Below are 16,676 nucleotides of genomic sequence, written 5' to 3' on the forward strand. Positions count from 1 at the left end.
AGTTACGTCACCTCGTAACAAGCAGCTGTCTGATCTCGGAGGTCAAGGAAATCCGAGCTACAATACGTCCATCCAGTTCTGAAAACTAATCTTGTGGTAAACGCTGGCGACTTACAAAATAATAAACTGAATAAGTTTCGCATAAGCTTTTACTCTAGGTTTACTGCTAATAACAGTGACACAGTGAAAAACGAATTGACGTTCACTGAAAAAATCATATTCGTCTTAAATCCAAAGGCACGATTATTTTCGTAGTGAATCAGTTAAACTCGTTTTCCCGATCTGAAATATTGACAGTGGGCATCCGGAAAGAGAACTCAGACGCCATGCGACAACAACACACAAACAACAGTAACAACATTTAGCTACGTAACTTCCACTACCTCTTATACGATTACACCCATTGTGAAAATTCTTATTGTAGTGTGCGAAGGTGGTCTGTATACCACGATGGCATAAAGTAGATACCTGAATGATAAACACCTTGTGACAGTATCTTTCGTGATTGTCATCGATAAACCGTGTAGTAAGGAGTAATTTTACGAAAACAAACCGTTGAAAATCTCAGACAGATATGTGGTGGCTATAAAAAGGTCTAAGTCGTTGTACCTACTTGTTCCTACTAAAAAAGACTGCTAGCAATTAGAATGACTAAAGGAAAAACATTACCATAGAGATGAAAAAATCATGAGCTATGTTTTCTTACAATAATCGCTACACTACAAGCTCACGGCGTAAATAATGTCACTGCATTAAATCGTAAAGTTTCATTATTGTTTAAAACAATTTTAATATGTCGTTTCTTTTTCAGTACCGTGCGCACAGTTTTTCCCATCATAGCTTGATTCTCAACTTGGCCTTATTGTTTTAATATATTTCTGTACCCTGGAAGTTTGGAAGATATACGCTAAGGTGGCGAAAGTCATGGGATAATACGCACACGTGCAGACGGCGCTAGTATCACATGCACAAGGTACAAAAGGGCAGTGCATTGGTGGAGCTGTCATTTGTACTCAGATTATTCACTGAAAACATTACCGATGTGTTTATGGCCGCATCACAGGGATTTAACAGACTCTGGACGGGGAATGATAGCTGGAGCTAGACGCAAGGGATACTCCATTCGGAAATCGTTAGGGAATTCAGTATTCTTAGACCATAGTGTCAAGAGTGTGCTAGGGAATACCAAATTTCCAGGCATTATCTCTGCCCACGGACAACGCAGATGCCGACGGCCTTCCCCCAAAGGCCGAGAGCAGCGGCGTTTCCGTAGAGTTGTCAGTGCTTACAGATATGCAACACTGCGTGAAATACGCGGAGAAATCAATGTAGGACGTACGACAAACGAATCCGTTAGGGCAGTGCGGCGAAATTTGGCGTTGATGGGCTATGGAGCCAGATGGACGACGTGAATGCCCTTGCTAACAAAATGTTCAAATGACTACGAAGGCTTTTCCGGCGTAATAATTGATAATATTCTTCCCGGGTATGCAGCCGGATCATAACGTCTTCATGACACAATATTTCCGCGGTCCAACTGGCCGCCATCTTCAGGTGAGAGTGCTGGTGCACGATCTCGCCGGAACTGACTTCCCAGTGCAAGCGGCGGCCCCTATATAGGCCGCAGAAGACCCACAACGCGTGCGCGAGAAGGTGCCGTAACTGCCCTCTAGCGCAGTAAACATACCGCGCCGCCACTGGTGGAAACAGGCGAAATCGAGACATCGCTGTCAAAAATTAAAAAATTTTATTCCGACGATCGAAACACAGACCGTTGTTTTTTAATGTCAGATAACACCGGGTCCCAATTCTTACTTAAAAGATAATCCTTGTCTCTATTAATAAGATTATCAGATAAACGAATCTCTATGGATTCTTTTAAAACGCAGTCCCAATAGCGAGATGCAGTGGCAACCATTTGTGTCTCGTCATAGAGCATTATGTGTCCCTCGGTGAGACAGTGCTCCGCCACTGCAGATTTCTCAGGTTAAAGCAGCCGTGTGTGCCGCTGATGATCAACACATCGGTCCTGAATGGTCCAGGTTGTCTTCCCACAGTGGCAAGGGATCTTGTACACACCGGGCTTCCTCGAACCCAAGTCATCCTTAACAGAGCCAAGGAGCGCTCTAATCTTGCTGGCGGACGAAAAATACTTTTGATATGATATCTTTTCAGAATCCTTCCTATCTTCGAGGAAATGCTCCCAGCAAAAGGCAGAAAAGCCACCGATTTGCAGGTATCTTCTGGTGGTTCAGGCGAAGGTCCAAACTGGAAAGCACGACGGATCTGTTTATCTGTATAGCCATTCTGCTTGAACACAATCTTAAGATGTTCCAATTCTTGTGACAAGCTTTCTCCATCTGAAATGGCATAGAACGCCAACGTTTATGGTGTGGCCTCATGGGAGAGAAGCTCTTGACCGCCTCCTAGATCATTTTAATTCCCTGCATCCTAGCATCAAGTTTACCATGGAGGTGGAAAGTGATGGGAAGCTTCCGTTTCTAAATGTTCTGGTGCACACAAAGGATGATGGGACACTGGGACACAGTGTTTATCGAAAGCCTACGCACACGGGCCGTTCTCTATATTCTTCTAGCTGTCATCCATCGTTCCAGCCTACGGGGGTCCTGCGGACGTTGGCGAGAAGAGCTTATGCCAGTTCAGATGGAGAAAACTTGACACAAGAATTGGAACATCTTAAGATTGTGTTCAAGCAGAATGGCTATACAGATAAACAGATCCGTCGTGCTTTCCAGTTTGGACCTTCGCCTGAACCACCAGAAGATACCTGCAAATCGGTGGCTTTTCTGCCTTTTGCTGGGAGCATTTCCTCGAAGATAGGAAGGATTCTGAAAAGATATCATATCAAAAGTATTTTTCGTCCGCCAGCCAAGATTAGAGCGCTCCTAGGCTCTGTTAAGGATGACTTGGGTTTGAGGAAGCCCGGTGTGTACAAGATCCCTTGCCACTGTGGGAAGACAATCTGGACCATTCAGGACTGATGTGTTGATCATCAGGGGCACACACGGCTGCTTCAACCTGAGAAATCTGCAGTGGCGGAGCACTGTCTCACCGAGGGACACATAATGCTATATGACGAGACACAAACGGTTGCCCCTGCATCTCGCTATTGGGACTGTGTTTTAAAAGAATCCATAGAGATTCGTTTATCTGACAATCTTATTAATAGAGACAAGGGTTATCTTTTAAGTAAGACTTGGGACCCGGTGTTATCTGACATTAAAAAACAACGGTCTGTGTTTCGATCGTCGGAATAAAATTTTTTAATTTTTGACAGCGATATCTCGATTTCGCCTGTTTCCACCAGTGGCGGCGCGGTATGTTTTCTGCGCTAGAGGGCAGTTACGGCACCTTCTCGCGCACGCGTTGTGGGTCTTCTGCGGCCTATATAGGGGCCGTCGCTTGCGCTGGGAAGTCAGTTCCGGCGAGATCGTGCACCAGCACTCTCACCTGAAGATGGCGGCCAGTTGGACCGCGGAAATATTATGTCATGAAGACGTTATGATCCGGCTGCATACCCGAGGAGAATACTATCAAAATGTTCAAATGTGTGTGAAATCTTATGGGACTTAACTGCTAAGGTCATCAGTCCCTAAGCTTACACACTACTTAACCTAAATTATCCTAAGGACAAACACACATACACCCATGCCCGAGGAAGGACTCGTACCTCCGCCGGGACCAGCCGCACCCTTGCTGACAAAACGAAATCGACTGCAGTGCCTCTCCTAGGCTCGTGACCATATCGTTTGGAACCTATACGACTGGAAGACAGTGGCCTGGTCAGACGAGCCCCGATTTCAGGTAGTAAGAACTGACGGTAGGGTTCGAGTGTGGCACAGACACCACGAAATCATGTGCCCCAGTGGTCAATAAGGCAGTGTGGAAGCTTGTGGTGGCTCCGGAATGGTGTGAATTGTGTTTACGTGGAGAGGACTGGGTCTTCTGCTCCAACTGAACTGACCGATCATTGACTGGAAATGATTATGTTCGGCTATTTCAAGACCTTTCGCAGCCCAACAGCGATGGAGTTTTTAGGATGACAATGTATCATGCCACCGGGACACAACTATTCGCGATTGGTTTGAAGAACGGGTGAATGATATGGCCATCCAGATCACCCTGTATGAATCCTGTCGATCACGTGATCGAGAAGTCAGCTTTTACACAAAATCCTACACTTGCTATATTTTTGTAGTTATTGGCGGCTGTAGAACAGAATGGATCAATATTTCTGCAGGGGACTTCCAACGACTCGTTGAGTCCATCTCATGTCGAGTTGCTGCACTACGTAGGGCAAAAGGAGGTCTAACACGATATAAGGAGATGACTTTGTCACCTCAGTGTAATATTCTCTTTGGTTGTCTTCCAGTGAAGTGGCTTCCATAATTCTTGTCACTATATTGCTCAAATTCAGTCGTCCTGAAAGTACTGCATGTAGCTCCAGCAGATGCTTATTCATTTACACTGATCGGCCAGAACATTATGACCAGCGATCTACTGTCGTTATAAATCCGTCCTGGCCATAGCAGCGTCACCTGGCGAGGAATGACTGCTAATCAGACACACGCACGGTGCATGAAGTATCAGGTGCGCGATCTATCTGAGTTTGACCGAGGGCATGTTGTGATGGCCAGTAGGCTCGGCACGAGCACGTCAGAAACTGTACGACTTGTCAGGTGTCCTAGGAGTGCTGTGGTGAGTGTCTTCAAAGGTGAAACCACGTCCAGACATCGAGGGGTTGGGCGGCCACCCCTCATTACAGATGTCGGAAATCGTAGGCTGCGCAGACTGATAAAAGAAGACAGGCGGCAAACTATGGAGGAACTAACATAAGAGTTTAATACTGGGCAAAGTACAAGCGTAGCCGAACACACATTGCAACGAACACTCCTAACGATGGGAAATAGGAGACGACGACGCACGATTGTGCCAATGTTAACATTACGATAACGGCAACTAGGACTGAAATGGGCGCTTGCTTATCGGCACTGGACTCTAGCGCAGTGACAGAGCGTTGCTTGGTCTGATAAATCCTTATACCTTTTTCATCGTACCGATGGACGAGTGCGAACCCTTCTTCTTCCAAGGCAGCAGTTCCTTGACACCAGTACTGCTGGACGGAGACAAGCTGGCAGCGGCTCCCTTATGCTCTGGAGAACATTCACTTGGGCATCCATGGGTCCATTAGAGCTCGTGCAAGGCACTACGAGGACCCAGGAGAATCGTACCCCGCTTGCAGATCACATAAACCCCTTCTTGACGATCATGTTTCCCGACGGCAGTGGCATTTTTCAGCAACATAATGCTCCATGTCACAAGGGTAGGATTGTGGTGCAGTGGTTTGGAGAACACAGTGGCTGGTTCCAATTGATGTGCTGACCTCCCTATTGCCAGATTTTAACCCTACCGAACACATCTGGATGTGATTGGACGGGGCATCAGAGCTCATCGCCCACCTCCCCGGAATGTACAGGTATCAGGTGAGTTGTGTGTGCAGATGTGGTGCCAACTCCCTCCGGTGACTTACCAAGGCTGCATTGCTTCCATGCCACGACTCGTCGCCGCTGTTATCCGTGCCAAAGATGGACATACCAGCTATTAATTAACTGGTCATTATCTTCCGACTGATCAGTGCACGTATGTCCATTGTGAAAATCTACCCTCTTACGTTTCTAGAGCAGATCGTACAACATTTGCATTAGATGAAATGTACTCTACGCCATGCCATTGGCCACTTTCATTTGCTTAATTCTAGTGCTGCAATAGACACTACTAATGGCAAGGATAGCTATTTTATAAATTATAACTGAACAAATGGTGTCTAAAGAGAAAACAGAACAAAACAAAATTCTCAGCTAGTTAAAAAAATAAAAATAACTAGTAAACGTTGTTATTTTTGTGTTCTTCATTCATAACACGGGTTTGATGCAGGCCTCTACGCTAGTCTGTTCTGTGGAAACGTCTTCACCTCTGAACAACTACTACAACCTACATCCTGTTGAATCGTCTTCTGTAGTCAAATCTTGGTTTCGCCCTACAATTTCCTACCTATCCCCGAACTTCACTCCATTACCAGATTACGCATTCCTTCATGCCAAAAGATGTTGATATCAGCCTATGCCTTAGATTGGCAAAGTTGTGTCATGCAATTTTGCTCTCTTTCCGTTTCAACTCAACACCTCTGAGTTACTCGACGCATCGTCTAATCTTAAGCATTCATCTACAATAGCAAGCTCCAAAAGCTTGTGTTCTACTCTCTTCTGTACGACTTATCGTCCACATTTCACTTGTATGTAAGTCTGCACCACAGTCAAATACTTTCACAAATCATTACATTCAAAAGTATAACTGGTTAATAAAACAATAATGAAAACGGTATCTTGCTTTTCAAGCCTGCAACTATAAAGACTTCTTTGGATGTCCCCCGACCTTCGGTCAGCTTGGTATGACCCTAGTTTTTCGACTGGCTACTATAGCTGTAACTTATGAAGACGTTATCATTAAATTACTTTATTCTACTAACAGCCTTTCTACTGCTGCCTCGGCAACTTTCAGGTTATCACAACTTCTTGTGGCGGTTTATGCATAACCCCTCTTGCATACGTCTGCTCCCTCAATCTACCATCTACATTACTCCGTCGCTTTTGAACCCGTATTGTACTTTAGTGGTGACGGGACACGTTACGGGTTGCACGAATTAAGATTTATTGAAACTTATCAAAGAAAAGTTTCATACTGCTCCATTACGTGCATCTAATATAGTAAATCTGTCGCAACTTACAACAGTAAATGTTTAGTTTCAAGCAAGGAATCATCTATGAAAACATAATGCAGTAGTTGCTGTAGAGTGCGGGTGTCCATAACCTGTAATGATGGACCACTGAACACTATAACCTTCCTTGCTGACTACTGGCCAAATATTTTTAAGCCTTTTCCGATCATTCATACAGACTAATGACACTTCCTGGCAGATTAAAACTGTGTGCCGGACCGAGACTCGAACTCGGGACCTTTGCCTGCGGGCAAAGGTCCCGAGTTCGAGTCTCGTTCGGGCACACAGTTTTAATCTGCCAGGAAGTTTCATATCAGCGCACACTCCGCTGTAGAGTGAAAAGCCATGTCTCCACAATATCCTTTCTTTCAGTAGTCCTAGTTCTGCAAGGTTCGCAGGAGAGCTTCTGTAAAGTTTGGAAGATAGGAGACAAGGTACTGGCAGAAGTAAGGCTGTGAGGACGGGGCGTGAGTCGTGCTTGTGTAGCTCAGTTGGTGCCGGCACGGTAGCTTAGCGTGTTCGGTCAGACAGTTAGCTGCCCTCTGTAATAAATTGGCCACCTCCCCACTCTACCCTGACTGTCAGCTCGAAGACACCGACGAGAACCGTCTTACGTGCCCCCTGAAACAAAACGTATGGCTCCTCATCCAACGAATCGTAGGCTTTTACCTCCGTGCCCCGCCAACGACGGTAACCCCGGATTTCCTGTTGTTGCCCCAGACATTTCATTACCCTCTTGTTAAGCACCATACCCTAATCTGGTTTCGAGGACTGGCTTTAGAATACCTCTTTCAGAGTGGTCCGCATACAGCCCTTGACTTCTGGTACAAAGTTGTGACCGCGCATAACACCCTCACCCGAAAACCATCTTACCGACAAACTTTTGCCGGTTATCTGCGGAGCATCTTCCTTGACCCCCCTCAAATTTGGGGTGTGCCATGCCTACCTGTCACATGATGCAACACCCTTATCCACGTTCTCATGCATCGACCGAAAAACAAATTTTAAAAAAAGGAAGAAGACCGAATATGTTATATTTTGTTGTATTTAATGTTTTTTAATATTTTTTTTGTTTAACTAACAGTCACTTGTGTATGTTTAAATAGTACCTTGAAGAACTCTTGCATAGTGAATATAGATGTACTTTTAGGTTGTTCAATAAATTTAAAAAAAAAATGTTGGTAGAGCACTTGCCTGCGAAAGGCAAAGGTCCCGAGTTCGAGTCTCGGTCTGGCACACAGTTTTAACCTGCCAGGAAGTTTCATATCAGCGCACACTCCGCTGTAGAGTGAAAATTTCATTCTAGAAACATCCCCCAGGATGTGGCTAAGCCATGTCTCCGCAATAGCCTTTCTTTCAGGAGTCCTAGTCCTGCAAGGTTCGCAGGAGAGCTTCTGTAAAGTTTGGAAGATAGGAGACGAGGTACTGGCAGAAGTAAGGCTGTGAGGACGGGGCGTGAGTCGTGCTTGTGTAGCTCAGTTGGTAGAGCACTTGCCCGCAAAAGGCAAAGGTCCCGACTTCGAGTCTCGGTCCGGCTCACAGTTTTAATCTGCCAGGAAGTTTCATATCGGGGCACACTCCGCTGTAGAGTGAAACTTTCATTCTAGGCTAATGACAGTTTTACTACGACGATGTTGCGTCAGTCAAGAAGAGTGTTTTTTAAGTGTTTTCCTTCACTGTCAGGTGACTTTTTTCAACAAAAAAATGATTCAAATGGCTCTGAGCACTATGGGACTTAGCATCTCAGGTCATCAGTCCCCTAGAACTTAGAACTACTTAAACCTAACTAACCTAAGGACATCACACACATCCATGCCCGAGGCAGGATTCGAACCTGCGACCGTAGCGGTCGCGCGGTTCCAGACTGAAGCGCCTAGAACCTCTCGGCCACCAGCGGCCGGCGACTTTTTTCAAAAGGACGACTAAATGATGTTAATATATCTTCTTTTCAAACGATAAAAATTTACCACTCAAATAAAGTCTTCAGCCCTTAGTACCTCTAACCGGTGTTATGTACCCTACAGACTCATAGAGTCCCGATAGTTCCATCCAGCATCTGTTGTTTCAGAAGTCTATATTTTTAGCTTGGACCTAGCCTTTATACTAATTTATCTTCGAGTCAGTCATCTGCGTTATGGCCTGTTTAGGCCGTTCACATATTAGATAGAATCAAGAATTTACTAGAACAAAGTGCCTGCTAGATTGCTTTCTGTCACTGTAATACATTCGCCATACAATTCTTTCGAAAAACAATCATGCACGTACAAGTCTCTCATCTATTAGGTAATATATAGAGACAAATATAATCTTTAAAAATATCTATGGAGAGCACACTCGTCTAAATTGTACCGAAGAGTAACTGATTATAGCAAAAAACCAGTTTCAAATTTAAATTGTGGGAACTTGTAAAGGAACAGTGTTACATGGTAGTCAGCCCTTTATCAAATATTCTTCGTTTAACTTCGGAGTTTCGTTTCCATCAGCCGTTATCTATAAATTCCTGTGTTAATTATGTTTTCCTTTTTCTCCCATTTATAGTTGTCAAGCATGGTTATATGAAAGTATTTACGTGGAATATCGATAAGTGCGCTTTTATTTGTCTCTTTTATTCATGATACTTACCATTTCATTTCGATGTTGTTGTGTCTTCTCGTAGAGTCACCAGATTCCTTAGAAGACATTTTTGAAAAGACCAGAATTACGGGAAAAAAATCTGGCTTTTGAGGTAACACAATATGCTGGAACAATTTTGTGGTTTGATCCATCTGTGGATCTTCATCCCTCTGCCTCCTCTATATCCTGCCGTTCTTGTAGTATCATTGTTGTTACGCCATTGGTAAAACGTACTCTTCTTAGCACCGAATGTCGTTCAATGGTAGACGATTTAAGATCTTATGACATCGATCAGAACCGCACACTTCCGGACTCCCTCTCCCTAACACATTACTTACCTTTTACATGCGCTAAAGATTTTCTGTTTTTAATTTATATGCTTGTAGACTTGTCTTCTGAAAGAAGATCCTTAATTTCATTTTCTTTTAGAGAGTTTTAACCTCAGGTAATAAGTGAGTGTGGACTTTTATGCATTTTTTAAAAATTGTTTTGCACTTTCATATAAAATTTATGTAATGGTGATGTAATAGTTAATCACGAGCATTCATGTTAGCCACCATAGCCTGCAGGGAGGAAACATATCACAACACAGAGTCACTGTTATACAAAATAAACTGTTACGAGTTTAGGCGACAAGTTTCTGACGATCTCAAATTCATTGACATACTACGTCGCTTGAAATTACGCCAAGTTCTATTGATGCGCCTATGAACCAACTGTTTCAAAGCTTTATACTGTAAACAGAAAGACAGGCATATGCACCAACTTAGGACGCACAGCATATTACTGAATATTTTGCAGAATCTGTTAAAGTCCTATTCCTAAGCAAAATTGGGCATTACGAGGAATTCGTAACGACCGTTAATAAGAATGCAAAACGGGTTCTGTATCTGTATATGATAGTTTCATGTCTCAGTGATTTTCGTACGTTCGAAAATGACCAAAATGTTTAGAAATGAATATCACAATAATAATCTCAGACTTCATTAAGTCATTCACACAAACTGAGTGACAAAATGAAAACTTCTGCAACTGTATACAACGTTCTACAGAAATTAATGATCCCCAAAATTTAAATGGCCATTCATATTTGTTTTCACGAAGAGGATCAAATTCAATCTATAATTAATGACAACCAGAGATAATAATTTGTGTGAAAGCGGGAAAGCCCAAGAACATTATTCAGCCTACACTGTCGACTGACCTTCGTCCCCAGCAACAAAAAGTTCTTCTGCAGCGATATTCTATATGCAACTGTGTACTAATGTTAATTTCGAATACTGTGTCTATCGATTAAAACACTGCTACTTGTTACAGAGGAGAAAGAGACCAACTGTTTTCACGCAGAGTCTTGTATTTTAGCTCTGAATCATGACAACAGATTCACATTAAGACTGGTACGTTAAAAGAAAAAACTTCTCTGTTGACATCAGTCTGTTGGAATGCTATAGGTGACTCGCGCCATTAGTCAACATGTCATTAACACAGAACACCACGCAGAATAAGAAAACTTCAGCCACCTGATCCAAATTGCTAACAGCAAGACAATAATATTTAATACAGATTAGTTCAAACGGGTTTTCTTATAACTATATTATCACGACATTAGCGCTGAAGGGAAAGATAATGTCTTTTTAAGCTACTGAAGCTGATGAACTCGTTGTAATTTCATGAGCCGTTTGCTCTTCAACTTTCCATCAAGTTCGAAGTATAGATGCAATACAGCATCGATTAGAGTCTCGTGAATTCATATCCGGGCACGAGCAGCAGCTGCTCTACTGCCGGCGAAACTGGTTTCTCTGCGCTGGATGGTATTCGTTCTCTGCTTTCTCTTATTCGAGAGTTATTTTGTTAATGTACATGACAGAAAAATTCTTTTGAACAGTAAGGCGAATGAAATGAAATGGCTCAACGGTTTACAACCGAACAACATATTTTTCGCAGTCCTGTTTAAACAGAAAATATTCCAGGCCTCTGCTATTTTTATAACTTTTTACTGACTTCCAACGCTCTTGAAACATAATTTCAGGAAGAACGGTCAAGATGCCGACGCTCTACAGAAAGTCTGTCGGTTTGAGTCCTATTGGTGTGTATTGGTCACCTGTCTTTGGCCAAAAAATGGTTCAGACGTGGTGGAGTTAGTTTTCTGTTGATCAGGCATCCTTAAGATGTATTGGGTTAAGTCTCAGACCTCTCTGAAATAACACGTGCAGAGAGATTATGTCACACAGCTGTTGTAATTCGTCTGCCAGACAAGAAGATTAAATCTCGACTGCTCCCTCGGTTCTGTTCTAAAGAAGTGGGCTATCCACCTAATCTCTCTCTCATCTTAATCAGCAACGTACACCGAGGTGAAAAAGGTCATGGGATACTCTCTAATACCGTGTCGGACATCAATTTCCCGGTGTAATGCAGCAAATCGACGTGGCACAGACTCAAGCAGTCGTTGGAAGTCCTCTGCAGAAATATTGAGCCATTCTGTCTCTATACCCGTCCATAATTGTGTTGCCGGTGCTGGATTTTGTGCGCGAACTGACCTCTCAATTATGACACTCAGATGCTCGACGGGATTCATTCGAGCAACCCGGGTGGTCAAATCATGTGCTCGAATTATCCAGAATATTCTTCGAACCAATCGCAAACATTTCCGACCTAGTGACATGGTGCATTGCCATCCATAAAAATTTCAACTTTGAATTGCTGCAAATGGTGTCCCAGCAGCCAAAAATAAACATCTCCAGTCAAAGTTCGGTTCAATTGGATCAGAGGACCCGGTCCATTCCACCTAAACTCATCCCGCACCATTATGGAGCCACAACCAGCTTGTGTGCAACCTCGTTGACAAGCTGGATCCATGGCTTCGTGGGGTCTGTGCCACACTCGAACCCTACTACCAGCTCTTACCAACTGAAACCAGGACTCACCTGACTAGGCCACAGTTTACCAGTCGTCTGTGGTCGAAAGGATATGGTCACGAGCCCAGGAGAGACGCTTAAGGCAAGGTCGTGTTTTCAGCAAAGCCACTCGCGTCGACCGTCTGCTTCCATAACCATTAACGCCAAATTTTGCCGCACTGCCCTAACGGATACGTTCATCGTATGTTCCATATTGATTTCTGCGGGTATCGCACGCAGTGTTGCTTGTCTGTCAACGCTGACGACACTAAGCAAAAGCCGCTATTCTTGATAGTTAAGTGAAGGCCCTCGGCCACTGCGTTGCCATTGTGAGAGGTAATGTCTGAAAACTGCATTCTAGGCGCAGACCGTGGATATCGAAATGTTGAATTCCTAAACGATTTTCGAAATGGAACGTCCCATGCGTCTAACTCGCTCAAAATGTGTTAATTTTCACGTTGGAAACCTTTTCACACGAATCACCTAGTACAAATGACAGCTCCACCATTGCAGTGCCCTTTTATACCCTGCGTACGCGATATTACCGCCATCTGTATATGTGTATATCGCTAATCCACAACTTTGTCACCTCAGTGTGAAAATTGTACTAAGCTGTAGAAGCTATCAGCACCATCGTATACACGAAATAGTCATACTCAAGACAGACCATGCAGTTTTCGTAACGGTTCGATTAACAGAAGCGCATAAGAAAAACATTTACACTTTAGATGGCTGTGCCAATAGGGAATACCCTATCTAACTAACATTAATTGCTCGTATCGTATTTTAACATTTTACTACAATTTTATAGTGACGAAATATAGCAAATTCTGTATTTTGGCCCCTAACTTATTTTTGAATCATGTTACAACATTATTTGAACTGTTCGTAATGAAATGCTAGTTCACTTAGTTTTATTGTTAGATGATTATGGATGATCGTTCTCAGCTCCACTGCATTTTCTAATGGAGTTATCATGAGTGTAGGGACAAAAAATGTAGCACTCGAGTTAAATAATTTATACATGACTCTAGTTTCATTTTCACTGTATTATCAAGCTCACAAAAATACTTCGATCTTGACATAATAAACTAACATAACAGAACATTTCCCATACCAATTGACTCCAAAAACTGCCCAAATACAACTGACCGCGTGGTGTCTGCTACGCTACACTATATAAAGTAATAATAATCAAATTTCCTAAAAATCAATATCGAAACAGTTACAACAATTAACTTAATTCGGAAATTTACATGAAGTGTTTCTTAGATCGTCTAATATCGCAAGTAGAAATAAATCTTGTGACATTAGTCCACTTTCAACTAAGTTACGTTCTGACATAAAAGTAAATCAAACAGTGTTTTTAATTAATGTCTTTATTTCATGTTTTAACTACATGTTAATTACTCCAAGGATTTCATCACTAAAAATTTTTCGTTGTCTGTTTGTGTTATGGATTATCAAGCATACAATTTTTTGAAGTGTATAAATAACAATATCCGTTCTCAGGAAATGTGGACAAGACGATTGTTTTTAGAATGTTGTGAAGTAAGTAAGTCTTGTCCCCTCCCCCCCCCCCCCCCCCCCCGTATAGCCGTGCGGTCTAACGCACTGCTTTCCGGGCGGGAAGGTGTGCCTGTCCCCGGCACGAATCCGCCCGGAGGAATAGTGTCGAGGTCCGGTGCTCCAGCTAGTCTGTGTATGGTTTTTAAGGCGGTTTTCCATCTTCCTCGGTGAATGCGGGCTGGTGTCCCTTACTCCGCCTCAGCTACACAATGTCAGCGATTGCTGCGCAAACACTGTCTCCACGTACTCGTACACCATAATTACTCTACCACGCAAACATTGGGGTTACACTCGTCTGCTGTGCGACGTTCCCGGGGGGGGGGGGGAGGGGGGGAGGGGGGGAGGGGGGGAGGGGGGGAGGGGGGCTTCCAGCGGGGGCCGAACCGCATAGTAACCCTAGGTTCAGTGTGTGGGCGGCGTTGGGGTGAGTGGACTGCTGTAGACTGTTGTGGGGTTGTAAACCGCTGCGGGCTACGGCAGAGACGAAGCCTCTCCGTCTCCCCAGTTCCATACAATACATGTAAATCTTAGTCATACAAAATGAACTGCAGATTCAAAATTATGTCATGATAGCACAAATCAGCATTTACTTGACGTGTACATGAAAAATACGTGACTATAGGACCGAGTTAGTGTTAATCCTCAAAGCGGTCATTTCCGTATGTGTTATCCCAATCTGCCATGTTATAGTACGAACCTGTAACCGTGTACGATGTTTGAAATAAGGAAACTGTAGATTCAAAATTATGTCATGATAGCACAAATCAGCATTTACTTGACGTGTACATGAAAAATACGTGACTATAGGACCGAGTTAGTGTTAATCCTCAAAGCGGTCATTTCCGTATGTGTTATACCAATCTGCCATGTTATAGTACGAACCTGTAACCGTGTACGATGTTTGAAATAAGGAAATATTATCGTAGCGAACGAATCTTATGCAATACATGTGTTTCCACAACGAAGGTCTCTGAATCTCTCTTGAAGTGGTTTGGCACACGTGAAAACAAAAATCAAAAGCAGGTTGTCGTTGCCATAGACTAGAGTTTTTTTACAGCATAAGGTTTTCGCATACACATAATGCAAATCCTGTTAACTGATTAAGCGAGATGGAGCAGTTTGGGAAACCTGCTCAGATCCGCGTCCGGTCATGTCGAATTAGGTTTTCCGCCGTTCCTCAGAATCGATTAAGGCGAGAAGGTGACTCATTTCCTTCCTAGAATATCTCCAGTACTCCCGGTTTCTCTGTTTTCGTGTTACCTGTAAGTGTCGCTCAGTAAGGGCTCCTACTAAGTCGACTTTCACCAGGGGTACGTTGTGACTGTCAATGTTCAATTCTTTTCTTTTTCTTCTTTTATGAAGCTTGGGTTTCTAGTTGATGACTAGTTGCGTCATGACCATCCCTGTTCGTACCTCCACTTCCGGTAGTCACTGATGACTGTGACACACAAACGTCTCGGCCAGAACCACCGTTTTCGTGAAGTTTGCCACCACGCTCTGGGCTGTTATTAAGTTCCGTTTCTTTAGATTACTTGATTCAACAGCTTTCTCTGCGCAAATCTGACCGAACTGACTCTTTGTACAGCGACCGATTACTCTCTGAAATTCGCACTGTCCTAACAAGGGTGATGTCACGTGACTGGAGCAGTTATAATGTTTTGGCTAATCACCACACCTTTTAGCAAACGGCTCTTCATGATCTAATAACCACGAAATTTGTTATACACTGAAGGATCAAAGAAGCTAGCATAGGCATGCGTATTCAAATACGGAGATAAGTAAATAGGCAGAATACGGAGCTGCGATCGGTGACGCCTATGAAAGACAACAAGTGTCTGGCGCAGTTGTTGGATCGGTTACTGCTGCTAAAATGGCAGGTTATCAAGATTTAAGTGAGTTCGAACGTAGTGTTACAGTCGGTGCACGAGCCATAACACAGTATCTCTGAAGCAGCGATGAAGTGGGTATTTTCCCGTACGACCATTTCACGAGTGTAACGTGAACATTAAACCTTCGACACAGCTGCGACTGGAAAAGGATTCTGCAAGAATGGGACCAACGACGACTGAAGACATTCGTTCGACGTCACAGAAGAGTGATATGGGACCCCTGATACGTATAGATACGACTCTGACAGGTGACACGTACGTAAACATCCTGTCTGATCACCTGCATCATTCATATGCATTGCGCATTCCGACGAACTTGGGCAATTCCTGCAGGACAATGCGACACCCCACACGACCAGAATTGCTACAGAGTGGCTCCAGGAACACTCTTCTGCGTTTAATTACCGCTGGTCACCAAACTCCCTAGACATTAACATTATTGAGCATATCTGGGATGCCTTGCAACGTGCTATTCAGAAGAGATCTCCACCCTCACGTACTCTTACGGATTTATGGACAACCCTGCAGGATTTATGCTGTCAATTCCCTTCAGCACTACTTCAGTCATTAGTCGAGTCCATTCCATGTCGTTGCGGCACTTCTGCGTGCTCGCTGGGGCCCTACACGATATTAGGCAGGTCTGGCAGTTTCTTTGGTTCTTTAGTGTATATAGACCTAAACAGCTATATAGGCTTTTAAATGAGCAATGCGTGTCAGACACACATTTGACGCATTGGTAAACTGTCTATGTTTCATAACAAACAACAGCCTACTGTATCGAAGCTGGTGGCGCTGACGAGAAAAACAGTACACTGTTTTCTGTGATGTGATACCACAAATTACACTTCATGATTGGTTGTCGAAAATGAAACATTATTCGTTACAGGAAGTTTTAGACATTCAGTTCACGTACGG

The sequence above is a fragment of the Schistocerca cancellata genome, chromosome 1 (genome assembly GCF_023864275.1).
Source record: "Schistocerca cancellata isolate TAMUIC-IGC-003103 chromosome 1, iqSchCanc2.1, whole genome shotgun sequence".
In the NCBI taxonomy this organism is placed as follows: domain Eukaryota; kingdom Metazoa; phylum Arthropoda; class Insecta; order Orthoptera; family Acrididae; genus Schistocerca; species Schistocerca cancellata.